The sequence below is a fragment of the Pongo pygmaeus genome, chromosome 20 (genome assembly GCF_028885625.2).
Source record: "Pongo pygmaeus isolate AG05252 chromosome 20, NHGRI_mPonPyg2-v2.0_pri, whole genome shotgun sequence".
NCBI classification, from domain to species: Eukaryota; Metazoa; Chordata; class Mammalia; order Primates; family Hominidae; genus Pongo; species Pongo pygmaeus.
This window is the reverse complement of record NC_072393.2, coordinates 21,101,071-21,116,380: the sequence shown is the minus strand read 5'-3', so window position 1 is coordinate 21,116,380 and position 15,310 is coordinate 21,101,071. Positions and strand designations below refer to the sequence as shown.

Here is a 15,310-nt window from a genome sequence, read left to right as displayed (position 1 = left end):
CTATCAATACTTCTACATTCAACATCTTTATACTGTTTAAATATAAATACAAAGATTGTTGTAGCTTTCTACGTTTATTTATATATACTTAGATATACATATGAATATATATACACATGGTAGCTACATAAACACAAACTTATATGAATGCGTCTACATAAATATTAATGTATACATACATTATTTTCCCACTTTTGAAGTTATAGAGCATATACTAAGGACACAGATGTAGAATTAATTGCCTTCTGTTTTGCTCAATAGCATTTCAGAATAAAACATAGCCATACAATGTTCCTTATATAAACATAAAGCTTCAGCTTCAGGTTTCAGGCCTTGTAAATAAGCTCACAGTAGAGCTGTGTGATATATACTGTCCAGGTTAACATATAGGGCCCTGCATTTCTTCTTAGTGTGCATGGGCTATTTACGTTTTCCATTTTGGGCATGCCTTAATGAATCTGTAGCTGCTATTTAGATAATTGGCTGATTGGGATCACCTGGACTGAGCTAATTGGCTAATTGAATTCACCTGGACTGATCAATTGGCTGATTGGAATCACCTGGGCTAATTCACTATTTAAATCACCAGGTTGAGCTAATTCACTTATTGAAATCACCTGGGCTGAGTTAATCAGTGGTTTAAAATCACCTGTGCTAAACTAATTGGCTTATAAGATTCACATCAGCCAAGCTAACTGGCTGATTAGTATCACCTGGAATAAGCTAGCTGGCTGTTAGAAATCACCTGGGCTAATCAGCTGGGCTGAACTAATTTGCTGATTGGATTCTCCTGGGTTGTGCTAATTGGCTGCTTGGACTCTCCTGAGGTAAGCTAATTAGCTGATTTAAATGATCTGTGTTAAGTTAATTGATTCAGAAAAGTTGAACACTCAGCCGGGCCAGTGGCTCATGCTTGTAATCCCAGCACTTTGGGAGCCTGAGGCAGGTGCATCACTTGATGTCAGAAGTTCAAGACCAGCCTGGTCACCGTGGTGAAACCCCATCTCTACTAAAAATACAAAAATTATCCAAGCTTGGTTGTGGGCACCTGTAATACCAGGTACTGGGGAGGCTTAGGCAGCAGAATTGCTTGAGCCTGGGAGGTGGAGGTCGCAGTGAGCCAAGATCATGCCATTGCACTCCAGCCTGGGCAAGAGTGAAACTCTGTCTCAAAAAAAGAAAAAAAAAAATATATATATATATACATATATTATATATATACTGTAAGTGGATAACTTGAAGTATTTTAGAGATGTTAAGAATCTAAAATTATTTTTATTTTTAGTTTTTATAAATGTTTCTTAAGTATTTTTAATTTCTAAAAACCTTTTAAATAAATGTTGTCAGTTTAATTTTTCTGAAGAATTTATATAGAGTCAAATTATACATATCAAAAAATCTACTTTTCTGGAAGTAGATCAGCTTAATTTTCAAAACAAATGTGTTAAACTTCACAAAACTTTATGTTGACAAATTTGATCAGTAGCCTCTCTCATACAACTAGCAGGGATGACATAAAGATGTAGCATTCACGTTGGGTGAGAGATTAAAAGACTACCAGTAGCTAGATAATTTCTGTTTTACTAACAAATGTTGATTTTCATTTCTATATTGCCTCAAGTTATGTTAATAATGAAGGAATAACCTTTATCCAGGAAATTTCAAAAACCGTATTTTATTTTTTATTTTTATTTTTTGAGACAGAGTCTTGATCTGTCGCCCAGGCTGGAGTGCAGTGGCACTATCTCAGCTCACTGCAAGCTCCGACTCATGGGTTCATGCCATTCCCCTGACTCAGCCTCCCAAATAGCTGGGACTACATGCACCCACCACCATACCCGGCTAATTTTTTGTATTTTTAGTAGAGATGGGGTTTCACCGTGTTAGCCAGGAGAGTCTCAATCTCCTGACCTCATGATCCACCTACCTCAGCCTCCCATAGTGCTGGGATTACAGATGTGAGCCACCACACCTGGCCAAAAACTTATTTTTTAATCAGCCATAGTAGTAAGCAAAGACAGAGAAATGAAGGTTTTTACCAGTCATAATTTATATTTTAAAATTAAAATACTTCTACAAATAAAGAAGAAAAGGAAGAAAGAAATATACAAGCAAATAAATGGCAGCCTGGTCAACATGGTGAAAACCTGCCTTTACTAAAAATACAAAAATTAGCCTGGTGTGGTGGGGCACACCTGTAATCTCAGCTACTTGGGAGGCTGAGGCTTTAGAATCACTTGAACCTGAGAGGCAGAGTTTGTGGTGAGCTGAGATCACTCAACTGCTCTCCAGCCTGGGTGACAGAATGAGACTCCATCTCAAACAAAACGAAACAAAACAAAACAAAAAGAGAAGGAAGGAAGTTGATTACTCACAATAGCTAAGGTATGAAATCAATCTACGTGTCCATCAATAGGTGAATGGCAAAACAAAAAAACAAAAAAACAAAAAAAAAAACATGGTATATGTACACAGTGAAATGCTATTCATCCCTTAAAAATAAAGTCTTGTTATTTGCAACAACATTCATGAAAGTGAAAGATATTACACTAAGTAAAATAAGTCAGCACAGAAAAAAATGAGAAAACATAACCCTGTTTTGTTTTGTTTTGTTTTGAGATGGAGTTTTGCTCTTGTCACCCAGGCTAGAGTGCAGTGGCACCATCTCCATTCACTGCAACCTCCACCTCCCAGGTTCAAGTGATTCTCCTGCCTAAGTCTTCTCAGTACCTGGGATTACAGGCATGTGCCACAATGCACAGCAAATTTTTATAATTTTACTAAAGATGGGGCCATCTTTTACCCCATGTTGGCCAAGGTAGTCTCAAAACTCCTGACCTCAACTGATCCACCCACCTCGGCCTCTCAAAGTTTTGAGATTACAGGCATGAGCCACTGTGTCTGGCCCACATAATTCTATTTCTATGTAAAGTGTAAAAAATAAAAAATTAAACTCATAGAAGCAGACAGTACAATAATGAAACAAAAAAAAATCCCATATTTTACCACTTCATTTCCGTGCACTATTAGTCAATGTGAGTAGATATGAGAATAGGAGTTTTCTGGCAGAACAGCCACCTCTCTGCAATAAACAACAAACTGAAAAAAACGGAGTAGCATGTGCATCAATAATGCTTCTAGTAAAATAAAGATTCATTTTGTTGATTTCTATTGAGTGCCTGTAACATTTGATCAAAAGCTAGCAAATACACAGCAGAAAAGGAAAATTGTTTAAACAAGAATATTATGAATGGTTATGTTGTCAATATGAGTAAAAATATGACTGCACACTAATAATCTCACCTATAGTTGTACAACATCAAACGCTAATTTTTATTTAAAATTTTATTTCATACAAGTATTCAAATTATATCACCTGCCTTTGCTATTTCAATGCCTTCTTCACTTTATATCCATGAAACACAGGCCAGCAGGTCCTAGGAAAGCACCTGGTGCTATTGTTACTTTAACAATGATCAGGTCAAGCATGGTGGCTCATGCCTGTAATCCCAGCATTTTGGGAGGCCAAGGCCAGTGGGTTGCTTGAGGTCAGCAGTTCAAGACCAGCCTGGGCAACATGGTGTAACCTGGACTCTACTAAAAACACAAAAAAGTAGCTGGATGTGATGATGGGTGCCTGTAATTCCAGCTACACAGGAGGCTGAGGCAGGAGAGTTGCTTGAATCTGGGAGGCCAAGGTTGCAGTGAACCCGGATCATGCCACTGCACTCCAGCTTAGGCAACAGAGTGAGACTCCTCTCAAAACAAAACAAAAAAAATAGCTGAACATGGTGACAAGTGCCTGTAGTCCCAGCTACTAGGGAGGCTGAGGCAAATGAATCACTTAAACCCAAAACCCAGAGGTTTCAGTGAGCCAAGGTCACACCACTTAACCCCAGCCTGGGTGACACAGTGAGACTCTGTCTCAAAACAAACAAACAAAAAAAACCAAAAAAACAAAAAGAAAGTGATCATGAATAGGATTTGTTTTGTTGCTATTCATGTGTCAGACACCGTTATTTGGCTTAAAGTACTGGTTTTTAATGTTTTTCTTTTTCTTTTTTTTTGAGACAGAGTTTTGCTCTTGTTACCCAGGCTGGAGTGCAATGGCACGGTCTCAACTCACTGCAACCTTTGCTCCCAAGGTTCATGCAACTCTTCTGCATCAGCCTAGCCAGTAACTGGGATTACAGGTGCCTGCCACCACGCCCAGCTAATTTTTTGTATTTTTAGTAGAGATGATGTTTCACCATGTTGGCCAGGCAGGTCCTGAACCCCAGACCTCAGGTGATCCACCTGCCTAAGCCTCCCAAAGTGGTGCAATTACAGGTGTGAGCCACTGCATTCAGCCTGGTTTTCCTTTTTTTCTAAATTTACCAATAACAAAATTCTTCACTAAGAAGACTTTATCTTATTAAAATATTTTATAGGATTTTATTGACATTTAATGGTCTGAATTATCTGGAATATTGAAATTTTCCATGAACTCAAATTTAGTACTATAGATAATATTTTAGCAAAACCTTTTCTGAGGCAGAGTAAGATTTATAACATTTTATTATCACATGGAAGAAGTATATTAACCATGTTTTCAGTAATCACTCTGAACACAGCATTCTCAGTTTCCAGTGTAAGAAGTAAAGTAGAGGTTCCTCTTCAAAGACTTTCCTGTCTGATTAGAAATAAATAGTAACTTCTCTTACAAAGTTTATTCAAAGACCTGTACTAACATTCTTAAATATCTGCTAGCCATCATAAAAAAAAAAAATCAATGTATTTTATGTTCTTAGCTCCCACAATTTAGCCTAAATATTTGCCCTGGCATGCTTATAATAATCCAAGCAAGCATTAGGTCATAGCCTGTTCCTCCTCCTTATTGGAAGGTATTTTTACCTTTCTCTGCATCCCACAAGTTACTTCCTCCTTCCTTTGTTCTCCTCTTCTTTTGCCTCTTTTAAAAAATTCTAAGTTGCTAAACAATCAGGACAAATATAGAATGTGAGGTCCCATTCCTGCCAATGACAACTGGACACAGCTGTAGGCTGGACACATCAAGTTATAAATGACTCCATCTCCTTTGATCGGTGTACTCTCATGGCAAAACTGCTGGTGAGTGTACCCTTTCTACAAAAAGTAAAAATGGCCTTGCTAAGAAAAATTAAATTTATGTTCCAGTGCTATTTCTTTACAGCACCAGAGAACAAGCATTTCTAAAACCAGTATGGACCCTGAGTAATTTAGGGGGAATTGGTACCTCTGTACAGAAGCAGAAGAAAATGCAGAGTGGAGGTGCACCACCCTGCATGTCAATGCTCTTCACTTGCACCTATTAGGGTCTTAATCTAATTGGGCTGTTACTTGCATAGCTACTTACTAAACTTGGTCATACCATTTCTTAGCAGCTAATGGCATCTGTTACCCATTAATTTTATACATTAGCTTTTTTGAAAAACAAATATTTTGTTAATTCACTCTAAATTGAGACTACATTTACAATCTTCAGTTTTTCAGTGCTGAAGCAAATCAGAGAAGAGCATGTGTGTACATAATGTGCATTTTCCTGCTTACCAATTCTGGCTGGGCAAAGTGGCTCACACCTGTAAACCCAGCACTCTGGGAGGCTGAGGTGGATGGATCACTGGAGGTCAGGAGTTCAAGACAAGCCTGGCTAACATGGGGAAACCCCATCTCTAGTAAAAATACAAAAATTATCCGGGCATAGTGGCAACTGCCTGTTATTCCAGCTACTCGGGAGGCTAAGATGGAAGAATCATTTGAACCAAGGAGGCAGAGGATGCAGTGAGCTGAGAACGTGCCATTGCAAGGCAGCCTGGGTGAGAGTGAAAATCCATCTCAAAATAAATAAATAAATAAATAAAATTCTTTCTTCATTTACTTAGAACCCTGGGAAGCCCCTATAAAATACTCCCTTTGAATATTTTAGCCAGGATTTCAGATTTCCAAAGTTCAAAAACAATCATTAAGCAAAACCAAAATCTGGTTTTTTTTCTTGTTAGTCATCTGGCCATTTCCATAAGTATAGCAGTTATGCCAAGCCATTGAAAAGATGTGGTTTTGGTTAATTTTATCCCATTTCGAATGTTTTCTCTAATTGTTACTTACATCATATGAATCTAAAAGAAACTACATAACTAATCATACATTCAAAAACTATTCATATTTAAGGTGTTTACCGTTTAATCTTGTATTACAGTACAGTAGAATCCTCTATAATTAGAAGTTAATTATTTATAAATTGTTTTTGAGGTTTTTCAAATTTGGAAACAGACAATTAGGTAGGCTTTTTGAAGTAAGTTCAACCCTAGGACATTACCCTCTGGTCTTCATGGTATTTCTGTAATGAATAGTGTAAATCTGGGTCACCAGAATGGTGCAGACATGCTGATTGAATTATGCTGAGTTCAGCCTTGTTGGTAGACTATCAGTATCCCAGAGGCTGATCATTCACTATAGCATACTAAATGTTGTTCTGTAATGCCAGAGAGCACTTTTACCCACGCTACCCTTTTCTTCCCTTTAATGTGGTCCTGTTGTGGTCTCCTGTTTCTCTTAAGCTATCCCAGATGAGAGGTGATAATTTCTTGCATTAATGAGATTCCCTTTTTTTCCCTCTGCCATAGGATCCTCTTATTGTCCTTACTGGAAGCAACATGCAAAAGGCAGGAATGATGATAATATACAAAAATGTTTCCTGCCATGTGGCCACCATAAGCAGCTTACAACATGTTCCACCCTGAAGTAACTTACTTTCAGGCAAGTAGGGACGTTTTTCTATGATGTGTCTCTTTCTCTTAAGAGCATAGCACAATCAGGATAATCTCCATTTTGATGAACACAAAGTCATCAGATGAGTAACCTAATTTCATGAGTGATTCCCCACCACACTCACATGTTTTTACACTCAAGAGGAAAGTATTAGACAGCAGGTGTGCAACAGACTGGATATCCTGGGGATTATCTTAGAATGTTGCCTACCTACCTAAATAAATGTTTAAAATCATCTTTCACCGGGCACAGTGGCTCATGCCTGTAACCAGCACTGTGGGAGGCTGAGGTAGGCAGATCATGAGGGCAGGAGTTTGAGAGCAGCCTGGCCAACATGATGAAACCACTACTCCACTAAAAATAAAAAAATTAGTCAGATGTGGTGGTGCATGCTTGTAATCCAGCTACTAAGGAGGCTGAGGCAGGAGAATTGTTTGAACCCAGGAGGCAGAGGTTGCAGTGAGCTGAGATCATGCCACTGCACTCCAGCCTGGGTGACAGAGTGAGACTCTACTTCAAAAAAAAAAATAAAAGTCTTTCTGCTGCTTTTGTCATCTACATAAACAAATATATCAACTGGATATGATAATTAACTACTTTCCAGTTTTATTCATTGCAAACATTAACTAACACCTTTTCTTTCCTCTGGCTTAAATTATTTTCCCTTTATGCACCACTTATACATTCACACCCACATAGAACAATAAAAATATATCCAATTATTCAATTTTGGTTGAATGTTCATTAAAATAAGGGTTAAAAATGGTTTCTTTTTTCTGTTTGAAGAGGGCTTTTTTTGTTGTACTCAAGACTGTTGTTTCTCAAGACAAAGTTGCCTGTGCTTTAATAGGCAGATTCTGGGGAGAATGTGAATCACAAGCCAGAACATTTTATTTTAATAAATTCAACACAAGTGTACTTTCAATGTAATTACAATGCTTCCAAAAATCTACTCCTTTTAAAGTTACATACAAATCATTTATCTGAAAACTGTAGTAGTTAATTAGTTTTTATATTCAACACTCTGATTTAGTGTAATGTCTGAAGTGTTAGTGCCTTAGTTATTCTAGTGTAAAATCTTTGATATTTATACACAAACAATTTTGAATTAATTTTTTTTATATTTACTGCATCTGCAAAATTATATTTTAGTATAAACTCTCTGGTGTTTTCTAAGCTGGAGTTTCTGAAAAATAAAATAAGTGAAACTCTATCTCTACTAAAAATACAAAAATTAGCTGGGCATGTTGGAAGACACCTGTAATCCCAGCTACTCAGGAAGCTGAGGCATGAGAATGGCTTGAACCCAGGGGGTGGTGGTTACAGTGAGCTGAGATCATGGCATTGTACTCCAGCTTGGGTGACAAGCATGAAACTTCATCTCAGAAAGAAAAAAAAATTGAAAACTTGTTATAGGCTTTGCCACATTCTTCAAACTTTTAGGATTTTTGTCCAGTGGGAATTATGTGTAAGAAGGGTTCAAAACTTCCTAAAAGCTTTGTCACATTCTTTATATTTGTAGGGTTTATGTTACATATGAACTCTCACATTTAGTAAAAGTTGATAGCTGGTTAAAAACTTTCCCACATTCATCAAACTTATAATGTTTCTCTCCAATATGAATTATCTTATGTCTAGTAAGGGTAGAGGAGTGTGTAAAGGCTTTGACATGTTTTCTTATTTGTGGGGTCTCTCTCCCACCTGACTTATCTCATGTCTACTAAGGTTTGAGGATGAAATAAAGGCTTTGCCACATTTGTCACACTTGTATGGTTTCCCTCCAATACAAATTTTCTTATGTGGAAAAGGGGTTACAGGATGGTTAAAAGCTTTGTCACATTCATCACATTTATAGGGTTTCTCTCCAGTATGAATTACCTTATGTGTAGTAAGCATAGACAGGCACTTAAGGCCTTTCCCACATTCTTCATATTTGTAGGGTTTCTCTCCAGTATGGATTATTTTATGTCTAGTAAGGTTTGAGAACCAACTGAAGGCTTTCCACATTCTTCACATTTTTAGGGTTTCTCTCCAGTATGAATTATCTTATGCTTAGTAAAGGGAAAGAAGTGCTTAAACACTTTGCCACATTCTTCACATTTCTAGGGTTTCTCTCCAGTATGAATTACTTTATGTGTAGTAAGGATAGAGGAGCACTTAAAGGCCTTGCCACATTCTTCACATTTGAAGGGTTGCTCTCCAGTGTGAATTCCCTTATGCATAGTAAGGGAAGAGCAGAACTTAAAGGCTTTGCCACATTCTTCACATTTGTAGGGTTTCTCTCCAGTATGAATTTTCTTATGTGTAGTAAGGGTTGAGGACTGGTTAAAAGCTTTGCCATGTTCTATATATTTGAAAGGTTTTTTTCTAGTATCTCTTATCTTATGTCTGTTTGAATTTGAAAATTTATGAAAGACTTTCACATATTTATCACATTGAAATATTTTGCTTTGAGTAGTTGTCAAATATTGATAAAGTCCATTATAACCTCTTTTGTACAGCACACACTCATCCACACTTTCACAGCCTTTTTTAAACTGTAAATTGTCATGTCCACATTTTTCATATCTTCTCAGTATCACTTTTTGGAAAGAATCTTTTATGTTCTGCTCTGGCCAAAGGTCTTGGGCAAAATGAGAACGCATAACTGAAAGAAACAATAAAAACACATTACTTCAATTGCTAGACTCAGATAAATGCAATTTACAAACCTAACCTATAACATTATACAAATTACATAAGCAAGATGACATAGCAAAATATCACAAGCTGTAATTTCTTTCTGGACACATAAATGTAACAAAAACATACTGCCCAAAATACATTTGTAAAAAAATTTATAAATGAGTTAGGTATGTGAAGGGTCCTAGGTGAGCATAATGCAAAGAGCCACATAGAAGAAAAAGAAAAGTCTGTTATTTATACCCAACAGAGTTCTTCCTGTTCTCCAGTATAACATTGTGCCTTCAAATGTAAATTCCCAGTTGTGCACAGTGGCTCACGCCTGTAATCCCAGCACTTTAGGAGGCTGACATGGGTGGATCATGAGAAATTTGCCCCCATGACCCAAACATGTCCCCCAAGTTTCTACATCCAACATTGAGGGTTTATATTGCTGCATGTGGTTTGGAGAACATGGTCATCCAAACTGTAATACAGACCATCTAGGCTTCATAGACACACACAAACCTCTCCAGTCAAAACCAAGATAATACACAATATTCCTATTTGCATCTGGTGTATTCTGTTAGGACACATACCAAGTTTTATTCAATTAAAAATACTGACTGTGTGCAGTGGCTCTTGCCTATAATCCTAACACTTTGGAAGACCAAGGTAAGTGGATCCATTGGGACCAAACTTCCTATCAAAATTGCAGTGATTTTTTTTATGGTAATGGAAAATACAATTCTAAAATTTACATGAAACTGAAATAAACTTTGAATAGCCAATGCAATCTTCAGGAAAAAGAACAAAGCAGGAGGATGTCATACTTATAATTTCAAACTATATTTCAAGACTCTATAGTAATAAAAATAGAATGGACTATGCAGAAAAATCAACAAAAAATTACAGTGGAAACTACTACTCACACATTTGAGACCTGATGCAAAAAGAGAAATAATTCTCAAAATCATGAAGACATTTGTGTGTCCCCAAAACAATGAAAAAGAAACCAGATTGTGCAATCCCTTATATGACATGAAGAGGACTTTGGCTTTCACTGTGAACTTCAAGGAAGCTCACTGAAAGAAAAGTAGAATTTTTAGAGAATTTAGAAGCATAAGACAGACAATGCACCTTCATAAAAGCAAAATTTTAACAAAGAAAAAAAGAAAAACAGCTGCCCAGGAACTATTTCCTTTAGAACACAGATTCACAAATCACACTTTAAGGACTGGCTTTCTCTTTGACCTTGGGACCTCTTATCTGTGTCATCTGTTGTATTCATTTTCAGTCACACCTACCTGAAGGATTGGCTACCATCTCATGTCTCCTCACAGTAAAAGGTCTTTTTTTTGCTCCAGATGAGTGATAAGGTCTGCCTTTGAGAAAACAATACCTGTTTTATTAAAAATAAATAGTGAATCTTGCTCATATTCTCCAATTACAAGCTACAAATGTGCTCAGCAAAGACAATGTAATAAAATATTCTAGTAAATTAATACCTAAATACAAATTTATAACAGAAATTTCTAAATATTTAGAAAATACTTTCAATTTGCCTGGTACAGCAGATCATGCCTGTAATTCCAGAACTTTGGGAAGCCAAGGTGGGTGAATCACAAGGTCAGGAGTTTGAGACCAGCCTGGCCAGCAAGGTGAAACACCATCTCTACTAAAAATACAAAAATTAGCCAAGCATGGTGATATGCACCTGTAGTCCCAGATACTCAGGAATCTGAGGCAGAAGAATTGCTTAAACCTGGGAGGTGGATGTTGCAGTAAGCTGAGATCACACCACTGCACTCCAGCCTGGGTGACAGAGCGAGACTCTGAAAAAAGAAAGAAAGAAAGAAAAAGAAAGAAAGACAGAAAGAAAGAAAGAGAGAGACAGAGAAAGAAAGAAAGAAAGAAAGAAAAAGAAAGAAAGAGAAGGAAAGAAAGAAAGAAAGAAAAAGAAAGAGAAGGAAAGAAAGAAAGAAAGAAAATACTTTTAATTTGTAGGTTTCTTAATTTTACTGCCTGGTACTACTAAATCAAAAATTGGTGGTGGTAATTAGATTTTCAGGTAGAAGCTACAATATTTTTTGTCAGTAGATTTCTGGAATTACCACTAACTTAGAGTGAAGAATAAACCTCAACTCAGAAATGTGGAAAGTTTGAATTAAGATGAAACATATTGAAGAATTCTTTTTTCTTTCTTTTTTTTTTCCTCGAGACTAAATCTTGCTCTGTCACCCAGGCTGGATTGCAATGGCATATTTTTGACTCACTGCAACCTCTGCCTCCTGGGTTCAAGCGATCCTCCTGCCTCACTCTCCTGAGTAGCTGGGATTACAGGTGTGTGCTAATTTTTTGTACTTTTAGTAAAGACAGGGTTTCATCATGTTGCCCAGCCTGGTCTTGAACTCCTGGCCTCAGGTAATACCCCTGCCTCAGCCTCCCAAATTGCTGTAATTACAGGCATGAGGTACTGCAGTAATTCTTTTCTAAATGAACAAATTCTGAAGATTTTCTTGAAAAAGTGGATCTGAAACTGTTTTATAAAAGAATAAATTACCAAAAACATTCTACAAAAGAGAGAAATAAAATCTTTTGTGTATATTATGAATTATGTATTAAAGTTTTTCTCACCAAGGAAGACCAGGTTTCTGTAGTTCTCTAACATCACATCCCTAAATAAATTCCACTGGGCGGTGTCCAGGCAATGCCACTCCTCCAGAGAGAATTCTATGGCCACATCTCTAAATAGCAATGGCCCCTGAAACACACACACACACACACACATTTTTACCAAGTGGCCAGAGGTGGAATTTTTAATTTTACTTATGGTGCAATGAGAGAGTAAGGAGAACTGGTTCTGCCTTATAGGACTGACTTAAACTATCCAATAAACTAATTTTCAACACAGAAATATTCTGTAATGTATTCTCTGAGAAAAAAGAGTAGCATAAGATGCACAATATTACTTCATATATTTTTCTTGATAATAAAGTATAAAATTAAGGGCATGAACATGAACAAGTACAGTTTTGAGTGCTATATTTACATCATATGGAATGAGTTGTGAATACTTTTTAGATGAAAAAGACATGATGAGTTAGAAGGCACCTCTCAAATTTTAATATTTACAATAAACTTAACACCTTGTTATGCAGGGGTTTTTTTTTTTATTTTTCCAGAAGATCTGGAATAAAGTCTGATTTTTTAAATTTCTAATGAGCTCACCAATAATGTCAATGTTTTTGGCCCAACAAGGGTATTTTGTCAAACATCCAGTAAGTGGAACAGCCTGTGTTTTTCCCAGTTTTTCTTGCCTGTGAACAAATGTAGGAGTCTTCATTTTCCCAAGAAAAATATGTAGAAAAAAATCTTAAAAAGGACAGCTGCCAGATTAAACGTGATGGTTTATGCACATCAGCTGCATAAAGATACTTAATAATAAAGAGAAAAATAATCAGCTATATAGTGAAAAAAATTTTTCAGAAAGCTATTCCACCAAGTGAATCATTAACCATTATCTGTGCTAGGACACATTTTTATGATATGCTAATGTGCACAGAAGAACACAGCATCACAGTTGAAATATTCCTCTTTTAAAAAAGCAAATAAAATCTGAATTTAACCATAAAGAAACATCAGTTTTCTGCAAACTTCAAAATACAGATAATTCCTGGCTGGGCATGGTGACTCACACCTGTAATCCCAGCACTTTGGGAGGCTGAGGCAGGCGGATCACCTGAGGTCTGGAGTTTGAGACCAGCCTGATCAACCTGGAGAAACCCTGACTCTACTAAAAAAATATGAAATTAGCCAGGCGTGTTGGCATATGCCTGTAATCCCAGCTACTCGAGAGGCTGAGGCAGGAGAATCACTTGAACCAGGGAGACGGAGGTTGTGGTGAGCCAAGATCACACCATTGTACTCCAGCCTGGGCAGCAAGAGCTAAAATCCATCTTAAAAAGAAAAAATAAATACAGATAACTTCTATGTTCTGTAATTTTTTAGTAGTAATTTTAAGTAGGCTTCATTTAGCACCATAAAGAGCAGGAATCTCCTAATAAGTTTTTTTCAGAACTTTCTGGGTAATAAATGCCATCCATTTAAATAAGCATTTTTTTTTTTTTTTGAGACAAAGTCTTGCTCTTCTTCCCCAGGCTGGAGTGCAATGGCATGACCTTGGCTCACTGCAACATCTGCCTCCTGGGTTCAAGCAGTTCTCCTGCCTCAGCCTCCCAAGTAGCTGGGATTAGAGGCAGCTGCCAGCACGCATGGCTAATTTTGTAATTTTAGTAGAGATGGGGTTCCACCATGTTGGCCAGGCTGTCTTGAACTCCTGACCTCAGGTGATCCACCCACCTCAACCTCTCAAAGTGCTGGGATTACAGGCATAAGCCACTGTGCCCGGCCTAAATAAGCATTTTCTTAATCCTGTTCTGCATACAGCTAATGGAACACATGAATGAAGCCTCAACATTCCATTTTCTCCATCTTTACTAATGCCCAGAGCAGCTCGGTCGGGTAGACCCTAACCCAGTGGCGCTAGAGGAATTAAAGACACACACACAGAAATATAGAGGTGTGAAGTGGGAAATCAGGGGTCTCACAGCCTTCAGAGTGAGAGCCCCGAAAAGAGATTTACCCACATATTTATTAACAGCAAACCAGTCATTAGCATTGTTTCTATAGATATTAAATTAACTAAAAGTATTCCTTATGGAAAATGAAGTGATGGGCCATATTAAAGGAATAGGTTGGGCTAGTTAGCTGCAACAGGAGCATGTCCTTAAAGCATAGATGGCTCATGCTATTATTGTATGTGGCTTAAGAATGCCTTTAAGCTGTTTTCTGCCCTGGGTGGGCCAGGTGTTCCTTCCCCTCATTCTGGTAAACCCACAATCTTCCAGTGTGGCTGTTAGGGCCATTATGAACATGTCACAGTGCTAAAGAGATTTTGCTTATGGCCAGTTTTGGGGACAGTTTATGGCCAGATTTTGGGGGGCTTGCTCCCAACAACTAAGGACCACAGTTTTCCCCAATAAAAATCTTGAGTGTCCACATCTTTCCATGTTCAACAGCCATAAAAGGAACATTTTTAATATTGCTGGTAATAAACTTGTTGAGAATTCTGCATGGCATATAAGAAGTTATGATGTAGAGAATGAAGAGAAGGCTCTGGGATACAGGAAAGGAATATTTTTCAGAGACCCTTGACTATCATAAGAATTTAAAGTACTTAGGGAGGAAAAACCCAAGTAGAGAAGTAAAGGTTTGCAAGTACTAAATGCATGGCATTCCAGGAGGCAGAGTGGACACAGGTTTTTAGCTGAGGCATGTTTACTTGAAGAAAAGCTTTTTTTTTCTTTTCCCCTCTCTCCTTCTTCTCTGGAATTCCTTCTCAGATGAGATTCTCTGGACAAATTACACCTGCATCTTGAGAATATGCCTTTAAAGCTGTCAGTACCACATTGCTTATTTGCTAGCATGACATTAACTGAAAAAGACAGAAAAAGTCCACCCATTTCTGTCCTTTAAAACAGAAGAGATTCAGGAACAATGAGCTGCTTCATGAAGATGAAAATATAAGTTTCTCCTTTCCTGTTCTCAGGTGCCCTCCCCTGCCACAGACACCAGCAATTTCTGCTACAGTAATGGAAATATGCACCACACTGTCCTGTCCCTACCAAACCCAAACAGAACAGCCTGTATGACTACCCTTTAGTGCAAAGGTGAAACTTAACTATCATCAATGCATTTTAAATCCCTCATACCTGATTCTGGCCTCACCTTAGGGTCACATAAGATCCTTCATTAAAACAACATGGATGCTTCCACCCAGAACAATAAACGGAAGCTGTGG

The 15,310-nt window shown here is 37.5% G+C and overlaps 1 protein-coding gene and 1 pseudogene across 1 annotated transcript in view; one reads left to right on the top strand and one right to left on the bottom strand.

Annotated features, from left to right (window-relative positions):
• LOC129020572 (zinc finger protein 486-like) overlaps window positions 1–15,310 on the top strand; it is a 168,107-nt gene that overhangs the window by 60,656 nt on the left and 92,141 nt on the right. The gene's annotated exons all lie outside the window — the stretch shown is intronic.
• The window catches only part of LOC129021040 (zinc finger protein 737-like), a 23,285-nt pseudogene continuing 14,278 nt past the window's right edge, over window positions 6,304–15,310 (bottom strand).